Source organism: Acomys minous (assembly GCF_964271855.1).
Source record: "Acomys minous genome assembly, chromosome: 6".
In the NCBI taxonomy this organism is placed as follows: Eukaryota; Metazoa; Chordata; class Mammalia; order Rodentia; family Muridae; genus Acomys; species Acomys minous.
The window spans coordinates 125,104,928-125,130,448 of record NC_140487.1 but is presented as its reverse complement, the minus strand read 5'-3'; the positions used below and the strand labels follow the sequence as shown (position 1 = coordinate 125,130,448).

The 25,521-nt window shown below is 51.5% G+C and overlaps 1 protein-coding gene and 2 long non-coding RNA genes across 15 annotated transcripts in view; 2 read left to right on the top strand and 1 right to left on the bottom strand.

Annotated features, from left to right (window-relative positions):
- LOC311598994 overlaps positions 1 to 21,939 on the bottom strand; it is a 268,288-nt gene extending 246,349 nt beyond the window's left edge. The window contains exon 1 of the long non-coding RNA XR_014779747.1: positions 21,901 to 21,939. This is a non-coding gene — a long non-coding RNA (uncharacterized lncRNA). The remainder of the gene's footprint in view (positions 1 to 21,900) is intronic.
- CAMTA1 (calmodulin binding transcription activator 1) overlaps positions 1 to 25,521 on the top strand; it is an 838,283-nt gene that overhangs the window by 282,246 nt on the left and 530,516 nt on the right. The window lies entirely within an intron of this gene.
- LOC311599743 lies at positions 2,809 to 4,032 on the top strand. The gene is made up of 3 exons (XR_014779990.1): positions 2,809 to 3,005; positions 3,143 to 3,234; positions 3,494 to 4,032. It is a non-coding gene; the product is annotated as an uncharacterized lncRNA (long non-coding RNA).

Here is a 25,521-nt window from a genome sequence, read left to right as displayed (position 1 = left end):
CAGGGCCAGGTGTTTCCGTTAGCTGGAAGGTGGCTTGCAGGGCGGCACTGACTGCAGGCTTGGGTCTAGGAAGTGGAATTCTGAGTCTGCAACACTCAGACAAGGACAAAAGTCTCCAGCATTGCCATCTGGAACCAGGATTAGGATGAGATGGGTTCTCTGCGCCCTTGGTCCTGAGTTTGGCCCATCTAGTCCCCCTGAGCTATGGAGGAAGGGACTTCTGGCCTTTAGAATATTCCCTCACGTGACAAGGTGTATTCATTCATTTTCTTGTTTCTGTGACAAAACACCTAACAAAAAGCAACTTAAGGACACGAAAGGCTTATTTTGGCTCCAGGTTTTGAGGCAGGTGTGGCGGCAGGAGGGTGGAGCTGCCGGGCCACTGTGAGTCTGTAGTCAGGAAGCAGAGGGGGACGGCTGTCGATGTCAGGTCTCCAGGACCCCAGCCCTCGGGACGCACCACTCACAGTTAAGTTGTGTCTTCCCTCCTAGATTAGCTTAATGTGGGGACATGGTTTCTCTTGAGTGGTTCTAGATGCTGCCGTGTTAATAATATTAGCCACCCTGCTCCTTGGATCCAAGCTGGAGGAAGGACCCCTTTATAAGGCCTAGTAAGGACTCCAGAACTTGGCAGGTTTAAATTCACGCATGCACGCACGCAGAACATTGTAGAATGTTGCAGGGCTGAAGTTTTCTCTCACAGTTCAGCCCAGGAATATGAGGATCTATTGCGAAGAGGGTGTCACGTCCGGTCACAGTGGACCAGTGACTTTTTGGAGAATGACAAGAGGCTTCTTGTCATGAGTTAGAGGGACATGCAAGGCAAGAGCAGGAATGAAGGGCTCATACTGGCGGATTCAGTTTTGAGGCTTGGCTCAGTAGCATTGCGACAACTGTATGAAAATCTCTTAAGCGCCTTAAAAAGCACATTGCTCCTTCCTTCTTTCCCTCCTTTCTTTTCTTCCTTCTTCCCTCCCCTCCCTTCCCCTCCCCTCCCTTCCATTCTCCTCTCCTTCCTCAGTTACCCAAGTGTTAGGATTTCCAATGTGCATCACTATGCCCAGCCTGCCCCTCCCTTTTTCCCCCCTTCATTATAGAGTAGAGTTCCTATCCAGTCTGTCTTCCCTGGGTCACTAAGAGCATCACAGAGAGGTAACGTCTATGACCTGCTCGGCAGGCGTGAGTGTCCACACCCTTCACAGGCCATCACAGCTCTTGTCTGTGAGCAGCATCCCCCAGCCTGCTGCAGGCCTGGACCTAGGAGGCACCAGGCATCCTGTGGATTTCCTTCAGGCTCTGGGAGCCTGAACTTCCTTCCTCTGGGCAGGGTGAGTGGGCAGAGTCCCGTTACATTCTCCTGCGTGCTCTGTGTTTACGCCTGAAAGCTTCCAGTCCCAGGAGAAGGACAAGTTGCCCTGGTTGTTCAAGGACCTTCCTAAATTAGTTGTTGAGTTGAGTTTGGGTCCCCTCCCCCACCGTTTCCAGTATTGAAATTAATTGGTGCAGTTAACTGCTGAGTTCCTCCAAACCAGCCTCCTGATATTAAGGAATTAATGGCACCAATACTCTGCTGAGTGGGGGTGGAGGGGGCAATGCAAGTTCTGTTTGCAGCTACTGTTAATTTCATTTTAGAAAATTAATAAGAATGAATTGCACCGTTGACATTTATAGAGTTTGCTAATAAAATGATACATTGTTTGTGTGGAAGAATCCTTATTAAATTAATTGTTGTAATCAGTCCACATATAGATGTTGGTATAGGGGCTGCAGAGGGACCCCGCTGCTGTCTCTGAGGCTTGCTGGGGGGCCCTAGGGATGCACATCACCCCTGCTCAAATCTTGCCCTAATTATAGAGAAGGCCCTTACACCTTTCCATAATGAGGTGTGTTTCAGGGATGTTCCCAGGGCTTGGGGGGGGGGCTCAGGGTGGCAGTGGGGGCCACCACAAGGCTGCACGAGGAATGCTCAAATGGCCCGTATTGTGATGTGAGTAGCTGGCATCTTAGGCCTGAGAACTGAACCTTGGGGACATCCTTATTTGGCACTTGCTGTGTGCACAGCAGGATCGTAATATCATTTGGAGTCTGCAGGGACTCCGCTCTCCCCGCCCTGCCAGGTGGATTTATGCTCTTGGAACAGAGTTCCCCCCTCTGTGTAGAGTGTTACCCTAGCTCCTCCTTCAGGCTCCTGTTTAGATGTTCCCCCTTTTCTGTGAAGCCCCCCCCCAACACCACCCTTGCCTCTTCCTTGTGCTGTTTTTCAGAGTGCTGGGCCCTGTTTCACAGCTTTTCTGTTTCCTTTCCTTATCCCTTATCTGACTCCACCCATGTGTGGATGGAGGTATTTTCAGCTGGGTTTGTTCTTGGGTGACCCGAAGGCCCGGAACATTCCCTCCGTGTGTACATGTGAGATGAGCAGGGCTGTGAAGCAAGGGCCCCAGAATCCACCATGTTCTCACTTGCATGTCTACCTTGGCCAGCAGACCAGCTCTGCACTCTGCAGCGGTTGCTGTGGGATTCGGGCTAAAGAGATGGCTCAGAGGCGATGGGCACTTTCTGTTCTTCCACAGGATGCAAGTTCAGTTCCCAAAACCCACACTGGGAGTCACAACCACCTGTTATTATAGCTCCAGAGGATCTGACCCCGCCCTGACCCCCACTCAACACACTCCTGCATACCCACGGCGCACGCACGCACGCACGCACGCACGCACGCACGCACGCACGCACGCACGCACGCACGCACGCACGCACGCACGCAATCTTACAATCTGTACCACAGCACGCTGCCAGGAAAGGAAAGGACCTCCCAGGCTTAATGTCATTAGAACCGGATTTTAAAATCCCAAAACTTAGCCCTTCATCTTCTCTTGAGATACTCCATGATGACAGGGAGCGAGGAAGCAGCCTCGAATGTCGTTCTATGTCTCAGTAGCATCCGAGAGATGTAGGTGCCAGTTCGGGCCTCCCTCTGTGGGCCAGGGTGGCTTGACCGTGCCAGCCAGGTGGGTCTCCCAAGCATTTCTTGGGCTGGTTTCGCCTTCCTCACTCTGAGGTACAGGCGGTGCAGAACCAGCGCGGTGGGAGCAGGCCCTGCCTACACACGATTTAGAAATCCTGATAATTTATTTTCTATTCCCAGTCGAAGCATACAGCCTTCCCTGTGAGCCAGGATGGGCGGGGCCTAAGATCGAAGTGGAGAGCCCTCTCTTCCCAGGAATCCTATTTATGCCGGTGAGAAGAGAGCTGGAAAACACCATTAGTTATCTAATGAATTAATTGGATTGATATAGATAGCACCTTCACACCAACACATAGGGGTCTAGTAATAGAATTTTCCTATAATGAACAGTAAATGCTTTTGGTCAGTAAGCACTAAAACTCCAAGTAGGAAAAGGGAGGGCAAAGAGAAGAGAGAGATGGCCAGCAGCAGGGAAACATGAGGGGTGGAGGTGGGGGGTCCTCTTATCCTTTCAGATTTTCTTGACCTCAGGTCCAGCTCTCCCTTGCTCCAAATGATGGGTGGACATTTCGTCCTCTGAAGACCACGGATGTGGAACCTCCAGGGCCGGCTGGATGTCGTGTCATTATCTCTCTGCCTTCTGCCTCTTTCCCGAGTCATCCCCGGTGTCTCTGGTTCTCCCAAGAGCTGTTTTATTTTCAAAGATCCAGCTCAGCCCTGCTCTTCCTGGTGCCTCCTCTTCTTTGGCCCCCTGATTCTGAGTGGTCACTCAGTGGGCGTCTGCCGTGAGCTTACATCCCCCTCTGCTCTCTCAGAACCGCTCTTCTCACGTGCAGGGCGTTGAGCTTTCCCCAGCATGCTCCTGCTTCTTTGTCGTCAGCCTTCCTCTCAGCCTGGACTCGCATCAGATCCGACTTGAGAGACTTGGAGACTTCCCAGGAGACAAGATTCATATGCACTAGGATTGCTCCCGGGTCTCAACCTGCCGCACTCAGCTTGTACCCCTGACTGCCTACCTCCGAGCACCCACTGTAGTTGGAACAAGGCTGCGCTGTCCTCCATAATCTTCCTTAACCCCATTTTTGCTTTTACTCTGCCTCAAGCCTCACATTATTTTCTTACATGCAAGCTAGGCTGTCTCTCATTGGACACCTTCCCTGGCCCTGGCAACTGCCCCAAGCCCACCTTCTCACTAGTTTGCTAAGGCTCCCTTTGCTTATGTCGGTGGGCCAACAGTCTGTCTGTCCAGAGTTGTAAGTCTGTCTCCCGGTGGGAAGGCAAGTTTCCAAGGACAAGGTCAGGCTGCCTCTTTGGTTTCCTAGCAGCTAGGTACCGAGGCGGCATCACCTTGACAGGAGTATGTGCAGTGTGTACAGCTGTTATAGGGCAGGCTGCTTGGAGAAGGAGACCTGACAGTCGGGGCCTAGGGGTGTGGTCAGCCTGAGAGCCAAGGGCTTGGGAGCCGGCCAGGTCCTGTGAGTCAGTGTTGCATTGCTTGGGTCCAGCGTAAATGACAAAGGGGATGACCCACTGGGCACCTTTGAACACCAGATCTTGGGTTGGGTTGGGTTGGGTCGTTATGAACTCATTCCTGGAGAGAGTGCTCAGGTGACCAGACTAGGATGATAAAAGTAACACAGATTCCACAGGGCGTCGCTCCGAAGTTCTCGGGGCTAGTGAGGTGCAGAATCCACAGACAACATGGAGTTTGAGGATGATTCCCTGAGTGACAGACACTGCACAGCTCTGCTTACATGAGGCATGTGGAAGAGTCAAACTGGGGGATGGGGTGGGGCAGAAAGGTGACCCACTTCCTTAGTTTGGAGGTTGATGCTTAAAGGGACAGAGTTTTGGCTGGAGAAGAGAAAAAAATGTTGTGGTGAGAGCTGTTCAAGGTGACAGTGTTTGATGCCACTGAGCTGTTTGCCCTAAAATGGCTGAAATGGTGACTTTCATGTTGCCCATGAATGTCAACATTGTTGCTGCTGCTGTTCCTCAGTTTCTGATGAGCAAGGTTGGTGGGGTTGGGGCTGTGTATGTGTGTATATTGGTGGTACCAACTCTTACCCAGGTATTGTGTGAACAAATGTCTATCTACCCCAGACAGGGCACTGAGGACAGAACAATGGAACAGCTCCACCCTCATCTAGCTTAATGATCCTGTAAATGGATGGGGTTACTTACAGGAATGTGGGGAAAGAGTTACGTAGAAAAACATGGCTGACTCAGAGGCAGCTGCATCACCGAAGAAGCCCATGCATGCATGACACTCACAAAAGTATAGCCCAGAGCTCCCCGAATGGCTTGCAGGCAGCCCAGCTGGGGGAGACTCTCCTCTCCCCAAAACTGTTATTGCTTATATAATCTGTGGATCTTGGGCAGCTGCCTGTGAGTCTTGTAAGTTTTAGGAGTGCCCTAAGTCTTGTGAGTTTTGTTTACTTCCTGAGATGCGTATGTTTCCTTCACTTCCTGAGTCTTAGGCATCTCCTTCCTCCCTCCAGCAGGGTCTGTTTCAGTTCTGGTTAAACAGGCATACAACCACATGCTACTTCAGGGATTCTGTTCAACTGTAAACACAAAAACAAACATCCATTCCACTTCACTGCACTGGGATGGGGGACCTGCTTACATGTGCCGTGTCACAGGCATTCAGACACATTCTCCATCTGTGAGTGAACAGGTACAAACCGTAGCACTGTTAGCAAAGCAGCAACTGTGCACTAGGAAGTGTGTGTGTTGGGGGTGCCTTTCAGGACTCCAGGGAACCCCTCACTGCCTGAGGCACCTGTCCTCTGTGGCTGAGGAGATAGCTGTGACCTAGATTATCGATAAAGTCTCCGATGGGTCTCCGTGGTGCTGAGGACCTTGCTAAGCTCTGAGTAGAAATGGGTCTGACCCAGAGCCTCACACTTTATTGGGAATTATCAAATGCCAAGTGAGAAGCCAACATGGACTCCAGCCCCTAGATGCTCCCTCAGGGTCTATGGAAGTGGCCAAGGCAGAGGCAGTCTTCCCTGCCCAGTGGGGAAGGTTGCTACCTACACTGGGCTCTTCTGGCGGTCTGGTGAGCTTCCTGTGTCCTCAGGTGTGCCCAAGTGCTTGTGGAATCAGTAGCACTGGTGTGTGTGTGTGTGTGTGTGTGTGTGTGTGTGTGTGTGTGTATGCATGTGTGCACACATGCATGCATGCGTGTGTGTATGCGTGTGCATATTTGTGTATGTGTATATATGTATGTGTTTATATGTACAGATATATATGTGTGTCTCGATGTGTGTATGTATGTGTCTGTGTATTTAAGTGCATATATGTATGTGTGTGTGTGTGTGTTTTATGAGTGATCTTGGTATGAGAGCTGAGAGTTAGTCTCATCACATCCCCCCTCCTTTTTTTCTTGGAGCCAGGTCATGTTTCTGGTGCCTGCAGGAGACACTGATGGCCACATCTCCGGCCTCCTGGGGTCAGACAGTGGCTAGCTTCTGGCTCTATCCTCCATGCCCCTCTGTTATTTTAGTTTTGGAGCTTTCTACAAAGTTCAGAGTAAACTAAGACAAAGGGCACAACTCGCCCTGAGTCTCAAGCCCCGCTGTGTGGGCCCCTTCCTCTGTGAGCTTCACAGCATGTGTCATGCATACAGAGGTGTGCTCTTTTATATACACACATAGAAAAACACAGCACATGTACACACACAGACTTCTGATCCATGTGCGCTAGGTATATGCAAACATGGATGCCCACCCTCCACAATGTAACAAGACGTGTGCACACATAAGCACCAATATCCAACATCCAATGTGCACAGAGCACACATATACATACATGCTCAGGTGTATATATGATGACATTTCTCAGCATATACATTAACACAACACACATTCATGCAATCTTACACATGCATAAATCCCCAATACCTAATATTCACACACACACACACAGTTACACATATACACACACTGAGACACGTACTGACACGAGTGCACAAACATGCACACACTTTATAATAATATGCATGTACACATAACACACATGTACATATTTGCAGACACAAGCAAATATACAATGTGTGCTTATACAGAGTACACACATACTTAAGTATGTATAGACATGAATACACATGCATGCCCATATTACAAATGTATAATAACACTTATATACACATACAGGTAAGCACAAACACATGTGTAAGCACAAATATACAATACCCAATATATACACATGCACAGTACATGTGTATGTATACACTCATAGGTATACAACACCTACATGCACATACACATGCATGTACACACACACACACACACACACACACACACACACCCCATACACTTCCTGAGTTGATCACCCTCTGTGAAAGAAATGATTTCTGGGAAGACAGCCTTCTGTTCATGCTCTGGTTTAACAAGGAGGAGTTTCCATGAGGAGAGGAAATCTTTTCTTTCTTTCTTTCTTTTTGAGACAAGGTTTCTCTGTGTAACCTTGGCTGTCTTGGACTCACTTTGTAGACCAGGCTGGCCTCGAACTCACAAAGATCTGCCTGCCTCTGCCTCCCGAGTGCTGGGATTAAAGGAGTGCACCACCACACCTGGCCCAAAATTTCTACTAAAAGAAAAAACCTTCTGTCCTGGCTGTTTCTGGCCTCCCCTCTGAGGAGACTCCAGGGGAGAAAGGTGCTCCAGGGTAGGGCTGAGCTGTGGCCCGAAGGAAACAAAGCCTGCAGGGTGGGGAACTGGCTACAGCTTCTAGAAGGCTCCATCTGGCTTCCCAGAATCCTCCTGCCTGTGATCTGTAGGAATTTACGGGCCAGGTTATTTTTTCTCTTTGGGTCAGTTTAGTAAGAAAAGTGTTGGACATGGGTGGAATTGAATTTGTATGTGAAATTGGCAGCTGGTGCCTAGACTGAGGCATCAGCTATTATGAGCCTGCTGCCAGGCCGCAGGGAAGTTGTAGGGAAAGGCAGTGAAATTATGCAAATAGCAAACTTGGAGGAGTGAAAACAGGAGTCATTTTGTGTTTAAGCCTTCCCTGTGAACAGGCCATCCTCACACATGTCCCTTAAGATGCGGCCCTCTGCTTCCACTGTCACAGGGGATCCCACAACACATTTGACCTACGGGCACTGGGGGAGGGGTCTGTCCTCTGGCTTTGAGGTGGACAGAGTTCTGTCTGGGGGGAGAGGTAGTGCCTCCATCCATGATTTAAAAAGAGCCCCCTCTTTTCTTCTAGAACTGCAGGAACCCACATTGTCACTTCCATGTGGCCGTTGGCTGGCCTCCACTCCACCAGTGCTGTGTGCTGTGCTGGGCATCCCGATGGCTCAATGAATGAGCTACGGTGACTTCTAACGAGTGGGATGGAGAGCAGAGTGTGCAGGCAGGGGTGGCCCCTTGAGCCAGCAAACTAGAGAATGAGAAAGGTGACAAAGCTACTACCCTGAGGCTGGGCTTAGGGTAGCGACCTGCCTGGAAGTGCGCATGTGAACTACAGGGGGAACAGGTCATCCCTGGTCATGGCGGCATGGCTTACATAGAGCAAAGGAAATAGGGAGCGTAAGACTGGAGCAAAAGTCTTCACAGGAGAGAATAGCAGAAGTGGCATGGATGCCCGGGGCGCTGGGGATATGAGTGTGGGGGGATTGAGAGGGTAGAAAATGGGGTGTGGGCTCCCAGTGGAGAGTTTGAGTGGGACAATCCAATAAGTGAATGTTAGAGACTGGACGAGGCTCAGTCAGTAAAGTGCCCGCTGAGCAAGCATGAGGACCTGAGTTCAAATCCCAGCTCCCATGTAGAAGTTCAGCCTGGTGGCAAACCCCATGCCACTCCAGTGCTCGGGAGGCAGAGACAGGAAGAACCCCGGGAGCTCGCAGGCTAGCCAGGCTAGATGAGTTAGCAAGATCCAGGTTCAGAGAGAACTTGTCTCAAAAACTATGGTGGAAGGGGATACGGGAAAGCAGCCAAGAGAGTCATCCTCTGGTCCCCAGACGCACTTTCACATATGTGCTCATGCACCTACATGCACGTGCGCGCGCGCGCGCACACACACACACACACACACACACGAACATATACATGCACCCACCACACACCCCACCACACAGAAAAAGGAAAACAAAACAAGAACGTTGTCTGCTCTCTCTGGAGATGCAAATTAGAGGAGCTAAAAGGATGGGGCAGAAATCAAGAAATCTCGGCATCTATTGATGAGAAGACGGAGGCACCGTCTTCTACATTGTGTGTGGGAGACGGTATGGGCTCCCCTAAAGCAATGTAGAAGCAGAAGGGACCAACCAGGAACATGGAGGTTCAGGTACTGGGGGGGGGCTCAGATGTCCCACCCACCCAACCCATCATCCCTTTACCCTCTGTGCCCCCAATACCCTACACCTCCCCTGCTGTCAGCTGGCTTAGTCTCTCCTCATCACGCAGGCATCCTGAGTGATGGCCAGGGCAGAGGAAGGGTGTCCCACACTGTGGACCTGGCTGGCTGGGACAGCCTTCCCCGGGGGCTGTGTTGCTGGCCACGCCTCCGCTGATGGGTGCTGGGATGGACCACAGAGAGGATGTTTGGAAGAACTGCTCTGGAAAGAATCGCCAGACACTGAGTTCTTCCTCTTCTGGCTGTGGTACAGAATTGCAAGGCGAGGGGATAAAATCTCCCCGTTCCCGTTAGGAGTAAGCAGTCTGGGTCGGCTTCTAAAAGGACTCAGATACATAGCCTATCAGTGTCTGCTGGGATTTTCCCATAGCTACGTTGTTTCTCTAGGGCCCAATCTCCTAAGCTGGTGCCAGAGGGTCTGTGAGGATCTGTATGAGTTTCTCAGTTTATTAATTTTGCATTAAATAATTAATAGTAAAGTTAATTGATGAATTATTCAATTTTCAGGTAAAATGGGATGATAAATATTCATAACTTATTTTATTAAGGGAATTTCCATTTCCTATGTCATTAAATCTAGATTAACGAAGGCTGATTTTAAATGAAGATTGAAAACAATTGTGCTTTGGAATTAATTTACTAAGTTAAGGTCACTGCATTGTGAGTTTACCCCCTGCCAGAAAGTTCGGGCTCTTTCCTCAGGAGAAGGGTCTGTTTCACAGAAATCACAGCACCTTTAGTTTGGAAATTTTCTTTTTCTTTTTTAAGAAATTATTTTATTGTGTTTCTTTTTTAACATATACATTTATATTATTACATGTGAATAAAATAAACTTCATACAGCAGGAAGAACCAGGAGACAATCATGAGTTATATAAATGTTGCATTCATAGTGATTTGGCTATTTGTATTTGTCAAACTTGAAGTAAACATCTTTCCTATCTTGTTGTGCTTAGGACATTTTCACCAAGTCTGCGGGGACCTCCCTCTCCCCCCAAACCTGGGCCCACACAGAGGTACACGGATGAGGCAACATCATGTGACAGGCGGAGCTGGGGTGCCTTCCCACCATCCTTTGCCTCAGCTGCTGCTCTGAGCTATTTGTTGGTTGTTTCCAAATTGCAGCATGATGTGTTAGCCCAGGCCAGATTCGAAGAGGGCTGGATCCCAGGAAAGAAGTGTGTGTGTGTGTGTGTGTGTGTGTGTGTGTGTGTGTGTGTGTGTGTGTGTGTGTGTCCCTCAACGTCTGTCTGGAAATAGCTGTAGGGTTTCCCCGCCAAGTTTTCTGGAATATGTGCAGGGATTTCCTAACCCATCAAAGCTTGCGGCACCGGGCGATGGGCGACGGCGGCTTCTGCTTGTGTTTGAGCTTTCTAATTAGCTGGTCCCTTTTAGGTAGGTTAGGGTTAATGTGCTAAAAGCGCAGCCCTGCAATAGGTGCTGAGGCCTTGTAGGCAGTGTCGGGCTTTGCAAAGCCCATAGGAATCTGGGATCTCAGTCTTGATAGTTTTCTGAGGAGCAGGTAATTAATGCCTGTGGGATATACTGGGCAAGAGAATAGGGTAAAAGGGAGGAAAGGGGGGAGATAGAGGGAGGAGGAAAGGGGGGGGGGGAAGAAGGGGAGGAGGGGAGGGAAGGGGAGAGGAGAGGGGAGAGAGACTCCTCTTTAGAGATAGTGGAGTTGGCTCATGAAGGAGGCAGTGGGCTCAGTTTGCGTTGCTTGCCCAAGGCTACTCCACTAATTAGCTACAGGAGTTGAGACTAGAGCCTAGGTCTTTCTGACTCTTGCTGGAGTCTTTTTTGAAATGTTCGGTGTCCCTTTTAATGGTTCTGAATCACTTCTACCCACCTACCCTCAGTGGCAGAGTACCCATGAGTATTCAGAATCCAGCGGGCCAGGCTGCCTCCACCCTGCTGAGCTGTTCATTATAATTTTCCAGTAGAACTTGTTTGCTGTACGGACACTGATCCTGCACTAAGCCTTCGCGTCAGAGGAGGGCTGGGGATGCTGAGGCTCCTGAGCCCACTTCCCTGAAATTATTCCTAATTGGCTTGGAAAGAAGCTTCCAACAGGCAGGTGGTTTAATCTCTTGCCTTTCTGGTGTGGGGCTGGGGAGGCCTGAGGATTAGTTCTGGTTTGGGAGACTGGTCTGGTTAATTTGGAGTTAAGATACAATCACTGCTGTAGAGATGAAAGTGGCTGCCTCTGGGGAGGAATCTTGAACCACCAGGGACGGCCTGTGACACGAGGGATGGTGGATGGCAAGTGGGTGTGGAAGGAGGCACCAAAGTATAACCTCACAATGTCTGGCCTGTCTATAAGACTTGTAGGGCGCCTGCTGCGAGCCTGCCACCGTGGCGGCCATGGTAGGTTGCTGTGGCAGAACATAACATTGTCCGGAGTCTATTTGGAGAGCCAGGTCACATATACTGGAGATAACCAGAGAGCAGTCTAGGCACACGTACACACACATGCACACACACATGCACACACACACACACACACACACACATCTGTGGTGTGTGTGTGTGTTATATGTACATGAGCATGACCTGGGGAAGGAATGCAAAGTGGGCCAGGATCAATCAGATGCAATTGATTTCATTGGAAAAACAGCACAGCAGCATTGGTAAGGGTGAGTGTCAATCAGAAGGTCACAAACTGTGCTACGGGCACAGTGTGCACTGAAGAGGCACAGGAGGAATGACATTTGGACCTTTCTCATCCTTAGACCACAGGGAACAGAGTAATTGGTGCCTTTGGCATCAGTGATAAGGTTCTAGGGTTCAAGGGATGCTAGGAGAGGGGCCGCAAGCCAAGCACCACAGAAAGAGCACCAGGGAGGAGGCCTGCTTTGGCCAGATGGCTTCTTTGTGTGTAGACTGCCAAGATCTGGCAGGTCCTGAAAAAGAAGCAAGGTTGACCCCAAGACTGGCTCATCATAGTGGAAGGATGCTTTTGAAGCTCAGATATGACACCCATTTGTTGATTGTGTATACAGGCCCCAGGGGTGGGGGGAGGTCCCAGATTCCAGGACCCAGAGGCGAGAGAGCTCTCCACACTAGGACCCCCACCCATAGTGGTTCAAAAGGCTCAGTCGGCCTTGTGCCTCGGTGCTGCTTAGGGAGCACAGATGAGCTCCCTCATGCAGTGCTTCTCAGCCAGGGGCGGTTCCTTTCATATGCCAGGGTGTTTGGCAATGTCTGGGTGGCATTTGGGTTGTCCTGATGGGAGAGAGCATCTGGTTGGTGAAGGCTTCACTACTCACAGGCACCCAACAAGCGCTCAGGGCAGCCCTTCAGAGGTGCCCACGGTACCCACAGTGAGGCACCTCGCTCCATAGCGGGGAGTCCGCAGGAAAGCATATGTCAAGGGGTGTGGAGGTCCGGAGCCAGACTCTTGAGACGAGCCTCTATCACATTCATTTATTAGCAGGAAGTTAGCTGCATCGTGCCTCAGTTTCTTCTTTTGCACAGTGGAAAAGAAGATGGTTCCTGGTCATGTGAGGAGGAAGCCCAGTGCTTAGCATGCATACGGGGTGTTGCTGTGTTATAGACTCAGGTCATGTATTCAAAGTCCCCCATGGCCCCAGGCTCTACGCTCTACACACACACACACACACACACACACACACACACACACACACACACACACACACACACACGGCTCTGTTGCTCCTGCATTTTGTTTGTTGACAAAGATGGGCAAGGCCCCAAGTCATTGTCATGTAATATATTAATATATTCATTTCTTGCCCAGTCTTCCTACCCCTCCCTGTCTCGTACTCCTTTCTCTCTTCATCCCCTGCAATGGTTGTATCGCTCTGGCTGTCCTTAAACTTTCTTAAAAAATTTTTTTTTGAGGCAAGGTCTTACTAAGCTGCCTTGACTGGCCTGGAACTGTCTATACAGACCAGGCTGGTCTTGGACTCACTGAGCCCTGCCTGCCCCTGCCTCTTGAGTAGTGGACTCTAAATAAGAAGAATTACATTCGTGTGTGTGTGTGTGTGTGTGTGTGTGTGTGTGTGTGTGTGTGTGTGTGCATTTGTATGTATGTGCAAGTGCCATGCCACATGTATGGAGGGTGGAAGGCAGCCCACATGAGTTGCTTCTGTCCCTGTGCCGTGTCTGTATGCCATGCACCTCGTCAGCTTGGTGGTGAGCATCTTGGCTGCTGGAATCATGCTGGCCCTAGCCTTAGACTTTGCCTCTGCCTCTTAAGTGCTCAGAGTCACACTCTTGGCCACCCAAAGTGACTCGTCTTTGCTTGGAGTAATGAGTGAGGGTCAGGGAGGAAAGAGGAAAGCCTGGGTTTCAAGCTTCATCAGGCAAGTGTGCAGAATGGGAGGAGCTTGTCACAGGAGGCAGATGTGCCCGGGGTGGGGGTGGGGGGGGTGGGGGGGCTGAGCTGAGAGCCCCAGAATGTCCTCCTCTCTCCATCCAACACACTCTCAGTGACCTCGGAACCTGTCTCCAAGTCATGTCAAAGCTTGGTGACTGAAGAGCATCTGCCCATCCTTTCTCTGTGCCTGCTGGATAAGATCACTGGACATTTGAACTACCACATCTACTTCCGGTCCCCCAAGGCTGTTGTCAGGGCTACCTACCATCTTATCTCAGGCCCCGGTGGAGGCCAGGTCACTTCCAAGCTCACTCATGCGGGAGTGGAGAGTTCAGGTCCCCCGAGTCTGTCAGACTGAAGGCTTGGCTCTTCGCTGGCTGCTGGCTCTGGCTGCCCTCAGTCTCTTGCTGATGTGGTCCTGCAGCAGAGCAGCCGGCAGACATGAGCCAGTTTCCTTGCCAGCTCATCTCCCAAGTGGCAGCTGCCCACTTTGGCTGCAGGCTCTTTCTCAGAAGGGAGCCTGTTGGTGCCAGTCCCTGTTAGGGGAGGGTGAGGTGACAGGGGAGCCACCCTGATGCCACCTGCCAGCGTCACACATTAGGTGAGAAGGCAGGTAGTGAGATGGATCATGGGCAGAGCTGGCCCAGAACCCATAGTGAGCAATTTTCCCCTTTCAGAGATGCAGTTTCCTTCTCTTATGGATGGGTAGATGGGTGGATGGGCAGATGGGCGGGGCCTGGGGAGATGTGGCTCAGTTATTGTTAAAACGCCTGTTGTACAAGCATGAAGAGCTGAGTTCCTCCCCAGACCCACTTTAAAAAAAAAAACAAAAAACAAAAAGACATGGTCATGTGATCTTATAACCCCTGTGCTGGCAAGGTGGAGACAGGAGAATCTCTGGGGCTCTCTGGCTGGGCAACTTAGTAACTCTGAGAGGCTCTGTTTCAAAATCAAAGTGGATAGTGCCTTGAGGAACGGCATTCAAGGTTGATCTTACATCTTGACACACTTGTCCATGCTTGTACAAGTGCAGCCTCACTTATACATGTAACTCGAGGATATGTGCAGGTGCATATGGGTTGGCACACACACACACACACACACACACACACACACACACACACACACACACACACACACACACACACACACACACACACTGGTTAGACGGATGTAGGATGGCAGACATGCCTTATTCTCCAGTGCCCAAGACAGACAACACTGTCTTTCTGTGATCTGGAGTCAGCCTCAGAAGCCACCGTACAGCTGCCGTGGAAACCCATTTGCAGCCCCTGGGTGGTCTACAAAGAGGCAGTCTGTGGTTTCTATGGTACCCAGATCACTGGATGGATTGCTAGGTAAACATGGGCAGAGGAGTCGTGTTTCTGTCCTTAGACTTTGGCGACTGTGGTGACCTCATCCTTCCTTTCCCAGACAGAACCTGGGCAATCAGTGGGGTCAGGCTGGTATGGGGCGGTCTGCCTCTTTCCTCTTGGTCCTGTGTAGATTCGGCCTCCGCCACTCCTGCCTCTGGTGGGTTGGAGAGGGAGCCCTGGTCTTTGAGGAAATGAACTAGCTACAGCCTGGGGCAGTTCTGCCTCCAATTCATCTGACTTTCAAGTGATTCATTCAGTCCTTTCCTGGATCTCGCTCCTGGACTCAGGGTCATAGCTTAATTTGCTCAGGAAATCTTGATGCCGCCACACGCTGGGTTCCAGAAGCTGCTGAGGGCGCGCGGCTAACAAGGAGCAGGACACTTTTTTCCTGGGCCACATATCCCTTTACCCTGACCGGTTAGGGTTTCTACCCTGTTCCCCCTTTAAAACCTTCTTTTTCTGAAAGGCTGGACTTTTCAGAGGTAGATTAAGAGACGTCAATTTGTGATACCTTTTTCCGTAGCCAGCAGGCTTCAGGAGGAGTTGAGAAGCCAATAATTAATCCTTGCAACTGCTTATCCCCTGTGTTTGAAAATGACCTAGTGGCTGAATTGCTCCAGCAGGCTGGGCCAACCTGACCCAGTTCAGCTCCCTGCCTTGCAAGGCTTCCTTCAAACATGCCGACTATGAATTATTCAGGCCCGCTGCAGGGGAGAGTGGGTGCTCTTCTGGTAACAGTTAATCAGCGGCCTGGGAGGCCCTTCACAGTCACACACAGCCACCACACGTCCCTCCCAGGCAGAGGAATGGGTGTCCTCCAACGCTGGGCTGAACTCTTGCAAGTCCCAAGGAAGGTGGTCTGTACCCTCACCTTAGGAGGACGGCCATGGACTAGCTCTCCTCAGTAGAAAATGGCCTCTAGGGTCCTTGGGTGGGGGGAGCTTCCATTTTGTCCTGGTGGTGGCACTTTTTCTTACTCATAACCAAGAAAGGCTTACCACTGCTCAGACCTGCTGCCTTGCTGCTTTGTAGCGCAGATGCCCCATGCAGGTGCTTTAGTCTGAAAGGCTGGGCTGGCGGGAAAGGAGGAGATGGAGGACGCTGCCCTCTGTCTCTGACCGGCTCTCCTCTGACCTTCTCTGAGAACGTTGGCATGCCTCCCACCACGCCCAGCTGGTTAGTGGTCTTTGTGTCCACCTGAACCTTCCTTTGCTCTGTGATCCAACACATGAGTTCCAGGGGTCCACACTGTAGGGATGGCCTTTCCATTCCCCAGTCCCTCCGCCTTCCCCACTCCGTGTTCCCTCCTCTTCCTCCCTCCCCTCCTCTTCCCTTCTTCCCCATTCTCTCTCCCTCCCCTCACTTCCTATCTGTCCCCCCCAATTTCAGCTCCTCTTCACGTCCCCTTCCCTATCCTCCCTCCCCCTGTACCTCTCTTCCCTGCTATCTCCCCCCCTCCCTTCCCCTTTTCCTTCCCCTCTTTCCCCTTCTTCCCTTTCCTCTCTCTTTTCTTCTTCTGCCCCCTCTCTCCTCTTATCTTCTATCCAGAATCCTGCTATGTAGCCCAGGCTGACCTAGAACTCACAATCCCCCTGTTACAGCCTCTCAAGTACAGGCATGGTATGCACCACCACCTGGCTGGCTTTTCTGGAGTTTTTTTTTTTTTTTTTTTTTTTTACTGGGCAGCAGAAAACCTTTGAGCATTCCTGAGCAGGCAGTCTGGTGTCGTTTTAAGAAGGAAGCCTTTGGAGACAGGCCTGAGTGGCCCTCGCCTCTGCCTGCTGTGTGCGGAGAGTATTGAGCACATGGCAACAGATGAGCGAGGAGTAAGGCCCTTCATCCCTCTGAGCACCACGCTTCCTTCCTCTCATCCCTGTGAAGTGAACACTTAGCCTCCCATGGCTGCGGTGCAGACCAAATGACACATGCAGAAAAGGAAACAGGCTGGGAAGCAAGTTCTTGCTGCCATCTCATGCCCGGAGGCTGGGGTTCATATCTTATGGCCCTCGCCGGAGCTCCTCATGAGGGAGGCTGGGCAGGTGCCATGGAGGAGGCAGAGGCAGGTGTGCTTCCTGCAGGACTGTTGCACCGAGCTGGCTACTGGGGTGCGCCTTTGCTCTTCTCTCATGTAGGCCTCTGAGCAAACCCACTCTCTTTTTAGGATATTGGACCAGGCGTCCCCCAGGGAAGTAGACTGACTGTGTGACCATGTATCCCCTAGGGAAGTAGACTGACTGTGTGACCAGGTGTCCCCTAGGGAAGTAGACTGACTGTGTGACCAGGCGTCCCCTAGGGAAGTAGACTGACTGTGTGACCAGGTATCCCCTAGGGAAGTAGACTGACTGTGTGTATCTGTCTCTTGATTAGTTCCTTGTTGACGCCTTGGACAGTTTGGTTATGCCACCACTTTCTCTCTGTAGCGTCTGGGGACTTAGGTTCTATCTTACCCTGCTTTACAAGGAAGATGGAGACTGATCAGGAGCCTGGCTGACAGCTAGCTTCCGGTCTGACTTAAGAGTGAGTGTTCTTACCCCGGGAGGCCAGTCTCTGGTTACTTTTTGTTGGAGGACGGTGTTAAAAAAGGCCTTTCTCAGTGTGGCTGTGAGCTCACTGTCCTCTGCCAGTCTTCTGAGAGCTAGGAAGGCAGGCCTGTGACTTCATGCTCAGCCTCTGGCTGGCGCTGGACCTTGACACACGAGGGGCAGAGAGCACGGTCACACCATCCCCATTGGCCCATGTCTCCCTTCCTAGGCTGTGGTGCTGAGGCTGCAGGGATGAGCTGACTCTCACTCCCTGGCAGAGGCTGGCTTCTGTGGGCTGCCATTTTGGGTCTACGTTCCCTTTTCCCTCATGTATCTCCCTTTGGTCTGTTGGTAGCAGCAGCCTTCTTGGGGAGCCCTGTGCTATCTCTCCTGACTATACACCAGGCTCCTGGCTCGCTTCAGGGGAGCTTAGCATAAGCCCACAGGCAGCAACTTGCTGAAGTGCAATGCATGCCGATAAATTATTCAGTGAAACCCAGTCTAACTTTATTAAGCCCAGAATCGTCCTTTTCTGTCAGAAGCCATAGACAGAGGCTGTGTCAGCCAAAACAGCTCCTGGGCTGAGGATCTCTGCTGGCTGAGGGCTTCGTAGGCTTGGGATGGGCTTTCCGTGGGTATACTTGTGTGGCCCCTTTAAACATAAGGACCAGAGGGAGGAGCCAGCTGAGTGGGGGGGATGGGGTGAGAACAAATGGTTCCAGGGAAAGGGAAGGGTGGTCTCCACCTTCAGACTAAAGGGCTGTGGGCAAGTGGCTTCTAGTCAGAGCATCCAGGACTACAAAGAGAGGACAGACAGACTTGGGCAAGAAGGCCTCACAGACAGGCCAGGCCAGTGCAGGCGTATGCGCTCATGACATTAACATTATAAGAAAGATCTTGTGGCATTTTAAGTGCTTTACAGATTAATTTCTATTCTAACATAGTAATGAGAAGGCGGCTTTTGTCCAAGAGGTGAGATATGCAAAAATAACCTTTTCAAGGTTCATAATTAACCTTTAATGGTATTCGCTCGCATTAGTGATGTGTTTTATGCTTCAAAACTGTAACGGACTGGAAGATGTGCTGGCTTCCTGCAGCCAAACTTCTGACATGAGGGATGTTGACACAGGAGAGTCCACCTCTTCAGGCTTCTAGTCCCTGGCCATGCAGAGGATCAGGCAGTGAGATATCCCCTGGGCCCTTGGCTTTGTTGGGGTTCACCCTTGCGCCTTGTAGTCACTCTGGCCTTGGTGGGGAGCCCTGGTCAAAATCCCCTCAGTGAATTTGCAGAGTGCCCTTTGTGCTTTACTGCTGTGTGTGTGGTGGGGGAGTATTATGGGTATTATAATGTATATGCATATTTGTGGGTTCAAGTGCCTGTGTATGTGCTTGCGGAGGCCAGGGGAGGGGGTCAGGTGTACTGCTGCATCATTTTATTCCTTTGAGGCAGAGTCTCTCACTGAACTTATAGCTACACTGGTGGCCAGCAGGTGCCAGAGACCTTGCCCCTGCCTTCCACAGCACCGGTGTTATGGGCACACGCATGACCAGGCTTTTGACATGGATTGTGAGGAATCCAAGCTCAGTTTCTTGTGCTTGCACGGCACACGCTGTCCCCTATCGGGCCATCTCTCCAGGCCCCCCTTTCTGGCTTTCATTTTTTCCTAGAGAAGCTCTCTCTTCTGTGTCTCAGCCCTCTGGGGACCTAGGGAGGCTTTGGATGAGCAGCCAGCATTGCCAGCCAGGGCGCATTCTTACAGAGGCAGCACTCCTCCTCAGGCCTCGAGTGTGTGCTGACTCATGTGGGCGTGCCAGCCTCAAAGCTTCCTACACTCTAATCTCTCCTGATGGATGCCACCACCTCTGCAGGAGGTGGAGGACATCCTGTCACTTAGGGTAGGGACAGGACCAGGGACTTGTGGGATGGACAGTGCCAGGATGACAGCCCCCCTCCCTCTTTTTTTTTTTTTTGCCTGAGGTTGACTTCAGAGGTGGCTTTGGAGTCAGAGCTGTTTCTCACTGTATTTCTAGCCATGACTTGAAGTTCTTTGCTATTATAAATGTCCTACCTGTGGGTGCCATATAACTAGTGTTGCATGCACTTGCTTGTGCAAATACGCTGTGAGCAGCACAAGCGGGGAATGCCTTTTGGTGATACAGGGTCTCTGGTGTGTCAGGGGCTAAAGCAGTTGATGGAGGGGCAGGAAGCCTGCGGGGAGCTTGCTATACAGACTACAGAGCAAAGAACCACATCAGCCAACATCAGAGCAAGGAGCCACATCAGGGCGTGGTGGCTGGCCCTGGGTGAGCAGATGCCGGGAGCCCGGGCTTGTGCTAAGGAGCACAGTGTGTGGGAAGGAGAGAGCTGAGGGGTACAGAGCACTGTGTGGAATGAGAAGACTGGTTTCCCTCCTGGCTCACAAGCCCCCTAGGGTCTGGAGCTCAGCCGTTGCCCAGTTTGACAGAGCTCTTAAAGGACCCCTAATGTCAGTTCAAATTTCAGAAATTAAAGGATTAAACGCCTTCTGTTTCCTCGAAGGATTTCCAGCGCTTGATCCTTTTCATTAAAAAGACTCCATTGGCTCAAGCTCCCTCCAAACTAATCCCGAGCTCCCCCGTCCTCCTCCTTTCCCCCACGCCCCAGGCTGTGGGAACCCCGCCTTCCTGTCTGTCCCCTTGGGGTCTCAGGCTAAGACTAGTTCAATGCAGAAGCTGGGGAAGCCCATAGAAGCCAAAGCTTCAGACAAAAGGGAAATTTGGATGAGGAGGGCCTCAGCCTCCCATCCCGGATGATGTCTTCCAAACCCAGCAGGAAGCAATCCGCAGAATCAGCCATCAGTCAATCAAGGCGGCCATCTTCAATTCTTCCTACAAAATGTGGGTTCTGGGGCATCAACGTGGATGAACCCTTGAGCCCAAAGCGCAGGGGAAATATTTGTAACCAAGAATCAGGCTGCTGGGATCCAGTCACTCTGGGATCTGTCTAGGGGGCCATCAGCGGGTGAAGCAGGCAGCTGCTGTGTAGCATAAGCGAGGGGCTCTAAAGGGACCCGAGGTGGGAAAACTGGCATTCCTGTGTTTGTACCTTTGGGGAGGGGGCAGGGATCTGACGTACCACAGCTAGGGCTGATTGAAAGCCTGCCTTGCCTGGGGACCTGCTGAGGGGTGGTCTGACACGAAGTCATCTGTGTGACCTTAGTTATCTTAAGCAGGGTCCTTAGTATTACTGTGGTGGTGCTCTGTAGAGGTGTGACTGAGGGTGCAGACTCACTGCCTTCAGGGAACACCCCCACTCTCCCACCCTGTGAAAAGATGCTGAATCAGTCGCCCTGCCCCCTTCCAACCTTGGTCTGTCAGAACAGCTCCCAGGAAGAAGAATGTTGAGAAAAGGAGCTCTTCTGTTCTCCACGGGGTACAGACAGGAGAATAAAACCATCGAGATTCTCACAGAGCTCTGTGGAGTGGGCTCAGGACGCCCACTTCAGGTTACTGTACAGTTTGTCACAGAAGAAATGGGGCCAGGGACCAAAGGAATAGGAAGTGTTCCAAGGAACACCTTTGTCCTGAAAACCCAGTGAGGACAAAGATTTAGTCAATAGGCTCCTTACGTTGATGCCCTGCGTCCCTACTTCTGCATTACAAAAGTCTACAGACAGTGAAAACTAACTGCTGAGGTGAAGTTATAAAACTTCAAAAACTAATGTTAAAGCAATTTCAGTGTGGTGGAGTGTGCCTGTTGCCCCAGCAACCAAGAAGCTCAGTGAGGCAGGGGGAATCAAAGCTCAAGGCTACCTTAGCAACATAGCAGGATCCAAGCCAACTTGAGCTATAAGACTCCTCAGTTGTGAGGTGCTTGCTGTGAAAGCAGCAGGGTCTGAGTTCGGGTCTCCAGAAGTCACGTAGAAAGCCAAGTGTGGCGGGTGGATGCTATAACCCTAGCTCCAGAGAAGAGCGGAGACAGCCATCCACAGAGTTAACTAACCTGCCAGTCAAACCAACGGGTGAGCCTTGTGCTCCGCGAGAGACCCCACCTCAAAGAATAAGGTGGAAGGTGACTGAGGAGGACACCTAATAGCCACCTCTGGATGTCGCCTGCACATTGGCATGCATGTGAACACATGCACGCAAGCACACATGCATGCATGCATGTCATGCGTAAATAAGGGGAAAAGAAGGGCTTGCGGAGGTGGCTCAGCGGTTAAAAGTACTCTGCAGGACCAAAGTTTGGTTCCCAGCACTCATATCAGGCAGTTCACAACTGCTTCAACTCCAACTCTCTAGTGCCAGGGGACCCTGATGCCCTCTTCTGGCCTCTGTGGACACACACACACACACACACACACACACACACACACACACACTCACACATATACTTTTCACACATGTACATGTTTACAGGGCAGGGAATTGAGGCCCAAAGATAGCTCGTGACTAGCTTAAGGCCACAGGGGTGGAAGAAGACGATCAAAACCCAGACTTCTGACAGTGATTGATCTGTGGTAAGGGATAATTATCACACCTTTGGGGGTGGAAAATAACTCCCACTTCTCATCTCCTGGTGTCTGGGCCAGGAGTCCAGGCTCGATCGAGCTAGTTCATGGGCACTAGTATCCTGAGGAGTCCGGGCCCCCAAAAAAGACATCTTACGCTTGAGGCTGTATTGTTTCTTACAGTTGTCAGCAGGACTCCATTCCTCTGTGTTTGTATCTGTGTAGGTGTGTATGTGTGTAAGTGTGTGTGTGTGTGTACATGTATATCCACATGTGCATGTAGAGGCCAGAGAACAACACCCAATGTGGATCCTCGGGTGCTGTCCACCTTGTTTTTGTGTGATAGGGTCTCTCATTGACCTCAATTTTCCCAGAAGGCTAGGTTGGGTGGCCAGTGAGCCCCAGGAATCCTCCCATCTCTGGATCCCCACTGCGAGGATTACAAATCTATGCTACCACGCTCAGCCTTCCCCTCTAGAACCAGGATTCTGGGGCTCAGACTTAGCTTCCGCGGTAAGCACACTACCCACTGAGCCGCCTCCATTCCGTTCCTGGTAGGAGCCAGGCTTCCTCCTGTGGGCATGCCCAGCACTGGGTGCTTCTCTGCGTCCATCAAGGGGGGGGGAGGGGCTGTAGGTAAGACCTTGCAGACCGTAGTCACAGAAGCAATGTCCTGTCACCTTTGCAAAGCTCTGCTGGCTAGAAGCAAGGCTTGTACTCTGTCATGCGCGAAGCATATGTTCTGTTCTGTTCATGTTCAAGGGGAGACCCAAGAACCAGGAGGCAGGGATTGTAACAGGGGGCGATCTCAGCATCTCCCCACAGCAAACTGCAAAGCCTAGGCCACTTCCACTTATGGAACAAAAATGCCAGCTCCAGGGTTCTCTGGGGAGATTTAAAAATCTCAGAGCCACAATTTTGATTAATATATGAGACACAATATTACATATTTTATGAAATTGTCCTTTAAGGAAAGTGATTCCAGGAGAGCTGGCTGAAGCTAGGGTCGGTCTGCCCATGCTCACCTTAGGCCGCCAAGCAAAGCCAGCAACTCTGTGTATAGGTGGCTGAGGAGCATCCCGCTGCCTCCCACGGGCCTGGTGCCCACAGTCAAAGGGAGAAAACTCTCCTGAGAGAAGAAGAGGCAAGCACAGAGCCTGGGGAATTGCCTAGACTGGGAAGCAAAGATGGTGCCGTCTCTCTTTGCTGCTGAGACCTCTTGGCGTTGTCCCAAGACTGTGCTTAAGTGGAAAGGAATGTGGGCTCAGTGTATAAGGAGAGGCAGGGGAATATCTGTTAGTCCGGCCGCTATGGAGGCGCCTACTTAGAACATCCGACGAGCAGATCTGCCACATGACCCAGCTACACCACCGCTGTGCCCTGACCCACAGCTCTCCAGTCAGCACGCCACAGGGGACCTGCCCGTCAGTGCTTAGTGAGCAGTGTTTGCAAGAGCTGCATTACGGTGTCTGACAACAGGGGACGGGATAAAGAAAAACGTGGCATGGCGTACACTCATGGAAGCGTTTTCAGTCATGAAGAGGGATGGAGTTAGGAAATTGGGAGTGACTGGAGGTGACCAGGAAGTGAATAGGCGAAGGCAGTCTCGGAAAGACAAACGTGTCCTCTCTCATTTGTGGCACCTAGATCTTACAGACGCAGGAGGATCCTGTGTATATACATGACATACAAATAGAGCAAAAAATACCTAGGGGGACAAAGGGGACGAGCAGGAGGAGGGGGTCAAAGGAGCCGAGGCTGGGGCTGGGCTAACGTGTGCTCACTGTGCACTGTAAAGCCGTGTGGACGACGCTCAGGCACCGTTAAGTGTACACAATGACGTGAAACGAGGAATTGCGCGTGAAGATCTTACAGGGCCTCCTGACGGGAACCCAGAGTCAAAGATAAGCCTCGGCTCCTGATATGCCGTGGGGGGCAGAACAAACAGAGGGGTAAATTAAGCACGAGCCTGTTAGCTGTTATAGTCAACCAACGGCATGTTGTGGTTGCTAGAGAGCAATCAGGTATTCTCTCACAGAAGAGGCCTGTGATGAAAGAATTAGGAAGCTCTCAGGGTCGCGGGCAAGCACACTCAGCCCAAGGCCCACGATAATTGGCTATTAATCCACGTGGCTGTGAGGGTGCGGAAACCCGTGTGGGCGTGTCCTTGTGTTCTGCCTGCTGGAGAGGGGTACACAGTCAGGTTCCAGGGGCCCCTTGCACTTGGTTGTTGGTGCTGACGCTCCATGAATGACCTCGGCAGGGGGGGGGGTGCACGCGGGACGGTCCCTCTCTGGTACCACCTCTCAGTGGGGGCTCTGGTGACTTCTTAGCCACTCACATGGCTTCTTGGGAGCACTCCTGGGGAGGGAGCTTGAGGGGACCAGCCAGCAGGGCAAGGATACTCTGGAAGGCCATTTCTGGGAACACTGTAGATCTTCTGGGCCCAGGGGCTCCGTCATTGCTACTTCTGGTCTATGCACAGCGGCTGTCAAGGCTCCATCTGGGGCAGAGCTACTGGAATCTTCCCGGGTCTCCCTGCCGCGGGGGCTTCGGTTTCTGAGCGTGACTGAGAGGATGCTGCTGAAGAGCTAGGCAGGCCCCCAGACCTGCTTGGCTCTGACCTGGCGCTGGCTTCCCTGGTGCTGAAGGGGACACCGGGCTGCCTCTGACCCTGCTTGGGTACTGCTCCCCTCTTCTGCTGGGCACTGCAGTGGCTCTGTGGGGACTTCCTTCTACCTTCAGAACCAAATCCAGCCTGCAGCAGGGCAGGTCTGACTAGAGCGCCTTTAACCCAGAGGACAGTCTGCCCCACCCCATGTAACTTGAAGACCATGGGCCCCGTGTGATCACATGTAGCCAGATAGCTCTGAAGGCTGCCCAACCACCACCACCAAAGGTCAGTAATTTACTTAAAACAGTATTATATTTCTTTCGGTGTGTGTGTGTGTGTGTGTGTGTGTGTGTGTGTGTGTGTGTATGTGTTATCTCGATCACACTGTTTCCTGAGTGTTAATTTTGTGGATGACATCACCGTGTCACAATGTCATATGGGTGCATATGCCTGCATGCTCAGATGTTGTCTACGAGCCCAGCACAGCCCCTGCAGCACCCTGTGACTGTCAGCACCCTGTGAATTTCCCCCATTCCCTCCTAAGAAGCGCATCCTGTGGACCCCCCAGCATGTTTGGAGAGCCCACTGTGCTTCCCAGGGCCTCTGGAGTCCTGTGTTCTTCCTCGCCTATCTCGCTTTGCACACACAGCTGGGCCCCTTTGGTGGCATGCAGAACGGAGACCTTGCAGGGGAGAGGCCAGTGTGCTTGTGCCTGTGTCTTGGGAAAACTGGGGTTGAGGGGATGGCCTGTGTGGCCTGAGCCCAGAGGCATGAATTGAGGTCTGAGCCACAGGAATGTCCAGCCCCAGTCACCCCCACTGCTTCTTAGCTACAGGAGCACATCGT